Raw genomic sequence first — 11,013 nt, 5'->3', positions numbered from 1 at the left:
GTAGTCCCAGCTACTCAGGAGGCTGAGGCAGGAGAATTGCTTGAATCCAGGAGGCAGAGGTTGCAGTGAGCTGAGACTGTGCTACTACACTACAGCCTGGGAGACAGAGCAAAACACCATCTCAAAAATAAAAAACCAACAAAACCAGAAAACAAACAAACAAACAAAAACACATTAAAGACAACTAGATTAATGGTCAAAGGATGGAAAAAGATCTGCCTTGTGAACAATAAGCATAAGTAATCTGGAATAATAATATAAGATAAAATAGACTTTAAAACAAGAAATATTATTAAATACCATAAAAGAAATTTCATAATGCTAAAAAGGAAAATATAGTGGGAAGACAACAATTATAAGTATGCATGCATCTAAGAACAGAGACACCCTCTCAATGGAGTATAAACCCTGACAGAATTGCAGGAAGAAATAGACAATTTAACAAACAGAATTTGAGATTTTAATACTCTCAGTAACTGATAACATAATAGATAGAAAATCACTAAGGATGTAGAAAAGTTGAGCAACACTGTCATCCAAGTATACCCAATAACATACTCCGAAGCTTGACTGAATGATAGCAGAATACACATTATTTTTAAGTGCATGTAGAATAATCTACAAGATAGACCATGTTAACCACAAAACACGTTTCAACAATTCTACAATTAAATTTACATAAATTGAAATCATAAAAAGTATGTTCCTGACCATAACTAGATTGAACTGAGTATTAACAACAGGAAGAGATTTGGGAAATTCTCACATACTTGAAAATTAAGAAATGCAGTTCCAAAAGTAATTTGTGAGTTGAAGAAAAAAACACAAATGAAAACACACCAAATCAAAATTTATGAGATGCACCTAATGTAAAGCTTAGCAAGTATTTTGTATCCTTAAATAATTATATTAGAAGAAAGATTCAAAATCAACAATTGAGTGTTCTACCTCAAGGAGGTAGAGGAAACACAGCAAACCAAACCCAAATAATTACAAAGAAAAATCAGAAAAAGAGAAAACATGAAACCGAAAGTAGAAAAACCAATAGAAGAAATCAGTAAAAACAAAAGTTGGTTCTTTGAAAAACAATGGACAAAACTTATAAACTACTAACTAGGAAAGATGACATAAATTACAAAAAACAAGAATGAAAGAAAGGGTGTTATTACAGACCCTACAAGAAATTGACTGATTAAATTGATTGTAAAGGAATTCTATGAATAACTTTATGACAAAAAATACATAGAAAACTAATATGAAATAGAAAAATTTCTCAATAAATTATCAAAATTTACTCAAGCAGAAATATTAAATCAAAATAGTTCTATAAATGATAAAAAATTGAATTAGTAATTAAATATCTTCCCAAAGGTCTGCACTGGTGAATTTTATTAACCCTTTAAAAAATAATACCAATATTATACAAACTACTTTACAAAATAGAAGACAACATTTTTCAACTTATTCAGAGAGTCCACTTTTATACTAATACCAAAGCTATACAAAAATGCCACAAAAAAGGCAACTACAGACCAATATTATTCACGAGCCTAAACACAAAAATCTTTGACAAAATATTAGCAACCTGAATCTAGTAACATATGAAAAGGTTGATTTAATATTAGAAAATTTATTAACATAGAATAATAGAATAAGGGAGAAAAAACATATGATCATCTCAATAGTTGTAGAGAAAGCATCAGATAAAATTCAACACCCACTCTTGATAAAAATAAAGTAAGAATAAAAATATATTCTCAACCTCATAATAGGCTTCTGTGAAAATCACACTTCAATGTCATATTTAATGGTGAAAGATATTGCTTTCCCTCTAAGACTGGGAAAAAGGTAAGGATATCCATTCTCTCCACTTCTATTCAACAATGTCCAGAAGCTTCCAATCAGTGATTGAGGTGGAAAAAAATTAAAGGCATAAATTTGGGAAAGGAAGAAAGAAACTGTATTTATTAGCATTGTCTTATACATTTGTTTCTTTCTAAAAAAAATTTATTTTAAGTTCTGGGATACAGGTGGAGAATGTGCAGGTCTGTTACATAGGTAATTGTGTGCCAAGGTGGTTTGCTGCACCTATCAACCCATCACAAGTTTCAGCTTTCTGCATATGGCTAGCCAGTTTTCCCATCACCATTTATTAAATATGGAATTCTTTCCCCATTGCTTGTTTTTGTCAGGTTTGTCAAAGATCAGATGGTTGTAGACTTGTGGTCTTATTTCTGAGATCTCTGTTCTGTTCCATTGCTCTATGTGTCTGTTTTTGTACCAGTACCATGCTGTTTTGGTTATTGTAGCCTTCTAGTATAGTTTGAAGTCAGGTAATGTGATGTATTTAGCTTTGTTCTTTTGCTTAGGATTGTCTTGGTTATATGAGCTCTTTTTTGGTTTCATATGAATTTTAAAGTAGTTTTTTCTAATTTTGTGAAGAATGTCAATGGTAATTTGATGGGAATAGCATTGAATCTATAAATTACCTTGAGCAGTATGGCCATTTTCATGATATTGATTCTTCCTATCCATGAGGATGTAATGTTTTTCCATTTGTTTGTGTCCTCTCTTATTTCCTTGAGCAGTGGTTTGTAGTTCTCCCTGAAGAGGTCATTCACATCTTTGTTAACTGTATTCCTAGGTATTTTATTCTCTTTGTAGCAATTGTATATGTGAGTTCATTCATGATTTGGCTCTCTGCTTGTCTATTGTTGGTGTATAGGAATGCTTGATTTTTCACACATTGATTTTGTATCCTCCAACTTTTCTGAAATTTCTTATCAACTTAAGGAGCTTTTGGGCTGAGACAATGGGGTTTTCTAGACATAGAATCATGTGGTCCGTGAGACAATTTGACTCCCTCTCTTCTATTTGAATACCCTTTATTTCTTTCTCTTGTCTGATTGCCCTGGCCAGAACTTCCAATACTATGTTGAATAGGGGTAGTGAGAGACAGCATCCATGTCTTGTGTCAGTTTTCAAAGAGAATGCTTCCAGATTTTGCCCATTCAGTGTGATATTGGCTGTAGGGTTATCATAAATGGCTTTTATTGTTTTGAGATATGTTCCTTCAATACTAGTTTATTGAAAGTTTTTAATATGTAGGGGTGTTGAATTTTATCAAAGGCTTTTTCTGCATCTATTGACATAATCATGTGGTTTTTGTCATTAGTTCTGCTTATGTGATGAGTTACATTTATTGATTTGTGTATGTTGAGCCAGCCTTACATCCCAGAGATGAAGCCAACTTGATTGTAATGGATAAGCTTTTTGATGTGCTGCTGGATTCAGTTTGCCAGGATTTTATTGAGGATTTTTCACATCAATGTTCATCAGGGATATTGGCCTGAAGTTTCCTTTTATTGTTGTGTCTCTGCCATGTTTTGGTTTTAGGATAATGCTGGCCTCATAAATTAGTTAGGGAGAAGTCCCTCCTTTTCAATTGTCTGGAATACTTTCAGAAGGAATGAAACCAGCTCCTCTTTGTACCACTGTTAGAATTCGGCTTTTCCTGGGCTTTTTTTTTTTTTTTTTTTGGTTGGTACGCTATTTATTACTGCTTAATTTCAGAACCTGTTATCAGTGTATTCAGTTATTTGACTTCTTTCTTGTTTAGCCTTGGGAGGGTGTGTATGCCCAGGAATTTAGCCATTTCTTTTAGATTTTCTAGTTTATTTGTGTATAGGTGTTTATAGTATTCTCTGATGGTCGCATTTCTGCAGGATCAGTGGTGATATCCCCTTTAACATTTTTGACTGTGACTATTTCAATCTTCTTATTTTCTTCTTTATTAGTATAGCTAGCAGTCTATCTATTTTATTAATTTTTTTTAAAAAAAACCACAGCTCCTGGATTCATTGATTTTTTGAAGGGTTTTTCATGTCTCTATCTCCTTCAGTTCCACTCTGATCTTAGTTGTTTCTTGTCTTCTGCTAGCTTTTGGATTTGTTTGCTCTTGCTTCTCTAGTTCTTCTAGTTGTGATGTTAGGGTATCGATTTGAGATCTTTCTAGCTTTCTGATGTGGGCATTTAGAGCTATAAAATTCCCTCTTAACATTGCTTTAGCTGTGTCCCGGAGATTCTGCTATGTTGTCTCTTTGTTCTCAACGTTTTCAAATAACTTCTTGATTTCTGCCTTAATTTCATCATTTATCCCGGAGTCATTCAGGGGCAGGTCGTTCAATTTCCATGTAGTTGTGTGGTTTTGAGTGAGTTTCTTAATCCTGACTTCTAATTGGCACTGTGGTCTGACAGAATGTTTGTTATGATTTCAGTTCTTTTGCATTTGCTGAGGAGTAAAAATAATTACTTCCAATTATGTGATCAATTTTAGAGTAAGTGCCATGTGGCAATTAGAAGAATGTCTATTCTGTTGATTTGGAGTGGAGGGTTCTATAGATGTCTATCAGATCCACTTGATTCACAGCTGAGTTCAAGTCCTGATTATCCTTGTTAATTTTCTGTCTCATTGATCTGTCTAATATAGACAGTGGGGTGTTAAAGTCTCCCACTATTATACTGTGGGAGTCTAAGTCTCTTTGTAGGTCTCTAAGAACTTGTTTTATGAATCTGGGTGCTCCTGTATTGGTGCATATATATTTAGGCTAGTTAGCTCTTCTTGTTGCATTGATCCCTTTACCATTATGTCATGTCCTTCTTTGTCTTTTTGATCTAAGTTGGTTTAAAGTCTGTTTTGTCAGAAACTAAGATTGCAACCTCTGCTTTTTTCTGCTTTCCATTTGCTTGGTAAATATTCCTCCATTCGTTTATTTTGAGCCTATGTTTGTCTTTGCATATGAGATGGGTCTCTTGCATACAGCACACTGATGGATCTTGACTCTTTATCCAATTTGCCAGTCTATGTCTTTTAGTTGGGGCATTTAGCCCATTTACATTTAAGGTTAATATTGTTATGTGTGAATTTGATCCTGTCATTATGATGCTGGCTGGTTATTTTGCAGACTAGTTGTTGCAGTTTCTTCATAGTGTTGTTGGTCTTTGTGCTTCAATGTGTTTTTGCAGTGGCTGATAATGTTTTTTCTTTTTTTTCTTCCATATTTAGTGGTTCATTCAGGAGTTCTTGCATGGCAGACCTGATGGTGATGGATTTCCTCAGCATTTGCTTGTCTGAAAAGGATTTTATTTCTATTTCTTCTTCACTTATGAAGCTTAGTTTGGTCAGATATGAAATTCTGGGATGAAAATTCTTTTCTTTAAGCATGTTGGATATTTTCCTCCACTCTCTTCTGGCTTGTAGGGTTTCTGCTGAGAGGTGCACTGTTAGTCTGATGTGCTTCCTGTTGTAGGTGACCTGGGTATTCTCTTGCTATTCTTAATATTTTTTTTTTCATTTCATCCTTGGAGAATCTGATAATTATGTTTCTTAAAGTTGATCATCTCATGGAGTATCTTACTGGGGTTATCTGTATTTCCTGAATTTGAATGTTGTCCTGTCTTGCTAGGTAGGGATAGTTTGCCTGGATGATATCCTCAAAGGTGTTTTCCAACTTGGTTCCATTCTCCCTGTCTCTTTCAGGTACCCCAATCATTTGTAGGTTTGTTCTTTTTATACCGTCCCATAGTTAGAAATTTTGCTTGTTCTTTTTCACTCTGTTTTTCTAATCTTGTCTGTCTGCCTGATTTCAGCAAGATAGTTTTCAAGCTCTGATATCCTTTCTTCCACTTGATGAATTCAGCTACTGATACTTGTGTTTGCATCACTAAGTTCTCCTGCTGTGTTTTTCAGTTCCATCAGGTAATTTATGTTCTTCTCTAAACTAGTTATTCTAGTTAGCAGCTCCTGTAGGCTTTTATCATGGTTCTTAGCTTCTTTGCATTAGGTTAGAACACACTTTTTTTAACTCGGTGAAGTTTTTTTTATTACTTACCTTCTGAAGCCTACTTCTGTCAGTTTGACCATCTCATCCTCTGTCCAGTTCTGTGCCCTTGCTGGAGAGGTGTTGCGATCATTTGGAGGAGAAGAGGCATTCCAGCCTTTTGAGTTTTCAGCATTTTTTTCATTGTTTCTCTCTCATCTTCATGAGTTTGTCCAGTTTCGATCTTTGAGGCTGATGACCTTTTGATGAGGTTTGGGTGGTGACTTTTTTGTTGATGCTGTTGTTGTTGCTTTCTGTTTGTTTTTCTTTCAGTAGTCAGGTCCCTCTTCAGTAGGGCTGCTGTGGTTTGCTGGGCACTCTCTTCAGGCCCTATTTATCTGGGTACCCCCTGCACCTGGAGATGTCACCTGAGGAGGCTGCATAACAGCAAAGACGGGTGCCTGCTCCTTCTTCTGGGATCTCTGACCTCAAGGGTCACAAAACAGATGCCAGTAGAAACACTCTTGTATAAGGTGTCTGGTGACCCCTGTTGAGGGTCTCACCCAGTTAGGGGGGCCAAGATCCAGGACCTATTTAGCAAAGCATTTGGACTGTCCCTTGGTGAAGAGGGTGTGCTGTGTAAAGGGGAAACCCACTCATCTGGGCTGCTTGGATTCCTCAGAGCTCTCAAGGAGAAAAACTAAGTCTTCTGGTCTGTGGAGACCACAGCCACTCCTCTCTCTAGGAGCTCTGGCCCAGGGAGATCAGAGTTCAGTCCCTAAGCCCCTGGCTGGAGTTGCTGGAGTTCCCACAAGGAGGCCCTGCCCAGTGAGGAGGGATGGGTCAGAGTCTGGCCTAAAGAGGCAGTCTGGTTATGGTCTGTCACAGCCTGCATGCTGCACGGTGGGGAATACCTCTTTGGACCAAGCCACCCAATCTCCCTGGCACCACCAGGGAAAAAATGGCAGCCTAAAGCCACAGTGATGGCTGCCACCCCTCCCCATGGGAGCTCAGATGGCTTAGACAGCAGGCAGCCATAGTGATGATGGCCACCCCTCTCCCCAGGAACTCAGTAGTCTCAGGCAGATTCCAGCCAAGTGGCTGTTGAGAATCTGTGTGGCCCTGTGATTGGGACTCAAGGCCCTGGTGGTGTGGGCTCACAAGTGAGATCTTCTTATCTGTAGGTTGCACAGATCTGTGGAAAAATATGGTTTCCCAGGCAGGGCAGTACGCTCACTCATCACCTGCCTTGGGTGGGGCTAGGGGCTCCTTTTACCCTGTGTGGCTCGCAGGTGGGTCTATGCACCACCCTGCTTTTCCTTGCTCTCCATAAGTCATGCCAACCACTTAGTCCTGGTGAGAGTCCTGGATACTGGACTCTCCTGCTGGTGCAGGATTTGCACACAGTTTTTGTTCTCAGTGGGAGCCTCCAGCCACCACTGCTCTAATTGGCCATCTTGGCCCTGCCCCTATGTTTAAGTTTCTAAAAAATCTCCTAAAAAACTAGTAGAATTAATGAGCAAGATTAGTCACATTGTAGGAAACAAGATCAATATGAAAATTCAATTGTATTTCTATAAACAACAAATCATCTGATAGTAAAATTAAGAAAACCATTCCAGCTGGGTGCGGTCGCGCATGCCTATATCCCAGCACTTTGGGAGGCCAAGGTGGGTGGATCATAAGGTCAGGAGTTCAAGACCAGCCTGACCAATACGGTGAAACCCTGTCTCTACTAAAATTACAAAAATTAGCCAAGCATGGTGGTGCGTGTCTGTAGTCCCAGCTACTTGGGAGGCTGAGGCAGAAGAATCACTTGAACCCGGGAGGCGGAGGTTGCAGTGAGCCAAGATCCGCCACTGCACTCCAGCCTGGGTGACAGAACAAGACTCCATCTCAAAGCAAAACAAAACAAAACAAAAACAAACAAAAAACAATTCCATTTAAAATAGCTTAAAACTAATAAAATACTTAGGAATACATTTAACAAAAATATGCATGAACTGTACATGGAAAACTACAAAACTGCCAAGAGAATCAAGATAGATCTATATAAATCAAAAATATGCCATATATGGATCAGAAGACTCAATATTTTAAAAATGACCCTTCTCACTAAATGGACCTATAGACTCAATGCAACAGACATACCCAGAAATAATGCTTCATCAGCCATCAAGGCATCCTTCAATTTAGTCACATAGACACCTAATATTAACCATCATACTATTCATCTGACAAGGGATTAATAATCTGAATATATAAGTCAAGACCATATGGTATTGGCTTAAATATAGGGATATTGATCAATAGCAGAGGATAGGGGTCTAGAAACAAACAAACATATATATATATATATATATATATATATATATCCATCTCCAATTGATTTTTGACAATGTTTCCAAGGCAATTCTATGTGGGATGTGTAGTTTTTTAAAACAACTATTAATAGTTGTATATCTGTATGTAATAAAAATGAACTTAGACCTCTACCCCACACCCTACACAAAAATTAACTCAAAATTGATCTAGTTAGGAGCTAACACTTCCAGAAGAAAATATGGAAGAGAAGCTTTTTAATCCTGCATAGGCAAAAGTTTCTATATATGGCACCTAAAACACAATATAGAAAATTAACAAATTAGAGTTTTATCAAAATTAAAAGTTCTGCTTTTCAAAAAGTACTATTAAGAAAATAAAGTAACAGATTCTGAAATAATATTTGCAAATTATTCATCTGATTAAAGAGTTGTATTTAGAATAAAGAATTCTTACAACTCAATAGTAAGAAGACAATCCAATTTAAAAACAGGCAAAATAATTTAACAAACATTTCATCAAGAAAATACGTGAATGGTTAATAAGAACATGATAACATGGACAATATCATCAGCCACTATGGAAATGCTAATTAAAGTCTCAATGGTATATACCACTAAAATGACTATAATAAAAAAGATTAATAATGGTAAGTTTTGTGAGGCTGTGGAGAAGTAGAATCCTCACACACTGCTGGAGGCCATATAAAAAGGTACATCCACTTTGGAAGGCAATTTGGAAGTTTTATACAAAGCTAAAAACATACTTATCCATGACTCAGCAAGTCCACTACTGGGTATCTATTTAAACAAGAGAAATAAAAATGTATGTCCACAGATTTGTATGAAAATGTTCATAGCAGCATTATTTATAATAGACCCAAACTGGAAATATTTTAAATGTCCAATAACTGGTAAATGGATAAAGAAAATATAGTATATCCATACAATAAAATACTACTGAGCAATGAAAAGGAAGAAACTACTGACACACAATACAATATGGGTTAATTTCAAGTGCATTATGCTAAGCAAAAGAAGCCAGATACTAAAGATTAAATAGTGTATGATTCCATGTATCTGAAATTTCTAGGAAAAGGCTAAACTATACTGACAGAAACTATGCTAAAAAGACAGATTGAAGGTTGCCTAGGGGTCTGGGTCAGGGAGGGAATGACTGCATTTGGGTTTAAGCCAACTTTTTGGATTGTTGGAAATACTATAAAGCTGGATTGTGGAGATAATTGTATACATTTATTAAAAACCATCAAACTTTGCACTTTCCATGGGTGCATTTTATGTTTCTTTTCAAGATGTTATTTTCTCTTCCTTGGTATGTTTATTGGGCCCCTTTTCATTATTTTATTGGTTAAGGCACTTAAGAGAACCAAGAGGTTTTACTTTCAATTCCAGGTATTAAAAACATATCTGGATTAGTGACATTAAAAATAAATATTTATGTAATTAATTTATAAACAAAAACATTTTTTAATTTAAGGAACAAAATAATTAAGGAGAATTTTTGGTAATTTAGATTTTTTCCATAAAATGTTACTAAACAATATATGCATATAACTATATTTTCCCTGAGAATTTAAATAAAATCATTTATTATTATTACTTTTTATTTTCTTGAATAAGGTCTTGTGTAATATCAAATTGTAGTTTGATAATAAAAATTATTTTCAGGAAATTTCTATGAAGGGTCCTTTCCTCTTATCATTATCATTATTTTAAAAGTATAATTGACATAAAAAGATTGTACTTTATTGCTATTCATTAATAATTAAATTTCAAAAATCAGATCCTGCTTGTAAACAGCTAGATACCATGTTGTTCCTGTCTACATTATACATTCTAAGACCAAGATTGGCAGTTAATTTAAAAAGGAAGCTTCCCTGCCTGCCCATGAAATACGTATTTTTGATGGGTAGGAAATAATTTAATAATTAAGAAGAAACAGTCATGAGAATTTCTGAGAGGTCTTAGAAAGACACTGCCTGAAAAGTGCCTAAAATGAACAAGAGCCCCAAAATATTTTTTAAAAATTAAACTAACATTTAATCTCTGCTTTTATAAGCAGAAATCAGGAAAACATTCAGTTCTATAATACTAACCATCTATATTTTTCAGTGTTAAAGCTGGAGAAGACAAATTTAAAAGAATACATGCTTTGGGGATGTCAATGGGGTACAGAAGCAAGAATGCAGAAAGCATCATTCTGTGCTGGCAGCTGACCCCAGGGGATGTCACAAACAAGGGGTGCTGTTGACCTGGAGCCACTTTTCTCCCAGCATTCCCCTCCACCCTCCATTGCTGTAGTTCCCTGCACCGCCTCCCTCCCCTGTCTGTAAGGGCCAACAGAGCCATCTGATGACATGCCTTCTGCCCCAGCTTCCAAAATGACCACTTTGAACATCCTCTTTATTCCCTTTTTGCCTTAGTGACCCTTTTCAGCTAAGTGTTGTGAGAAAAGCAATTGATCAAAGTAATCAATGATAAAGAATAAAAAGTCGTCATATTCCTATGAGGTATTTCCATTTTAAAACACGAACCTGGTGTATGGAAAATATCAGGTAGACAGCAGTGACTCAAGGAGAGTTATTCTCTTTACCCATCCCTCTGATTCTTTTCTTTATTGGTTTCTCCAAATGCATTACCTCCTTCAACTAAATCAGAGCAAGCTGTGCAACTGATTCCTATTCTGTACACCCTGAACAAAGACGCTGGTGGAAGAAGTGTGCGAGGGTGAAGTTGAACACTTGTATCTTCCAGCAAACCATACTCATGGACTCATGATGTGGTTAAGTTCAATATTATCCTTCCAAGGAATTCCACTGCAGGGGTGGAATTGATGGTAACCTGCCATATCC

Source organism: Pongo pygmaeus, chromosome 7 (assembly GCF_028885625.2).
Source record: "Pongo pygmaeus isolate AG05252 chromosome 7, NHGRI_mPonPyg2-v2.0_pri, whole genome shotgun sequence".
NCBI classification, from domain to species: Eukaryota; Metazoa; Chordata; class Mammalia; order Primates; family Hominidae; genus Pongo; species Pongo pygmaeus.
Note: the sequence above shows the minus strand (reverse complement) of the source record.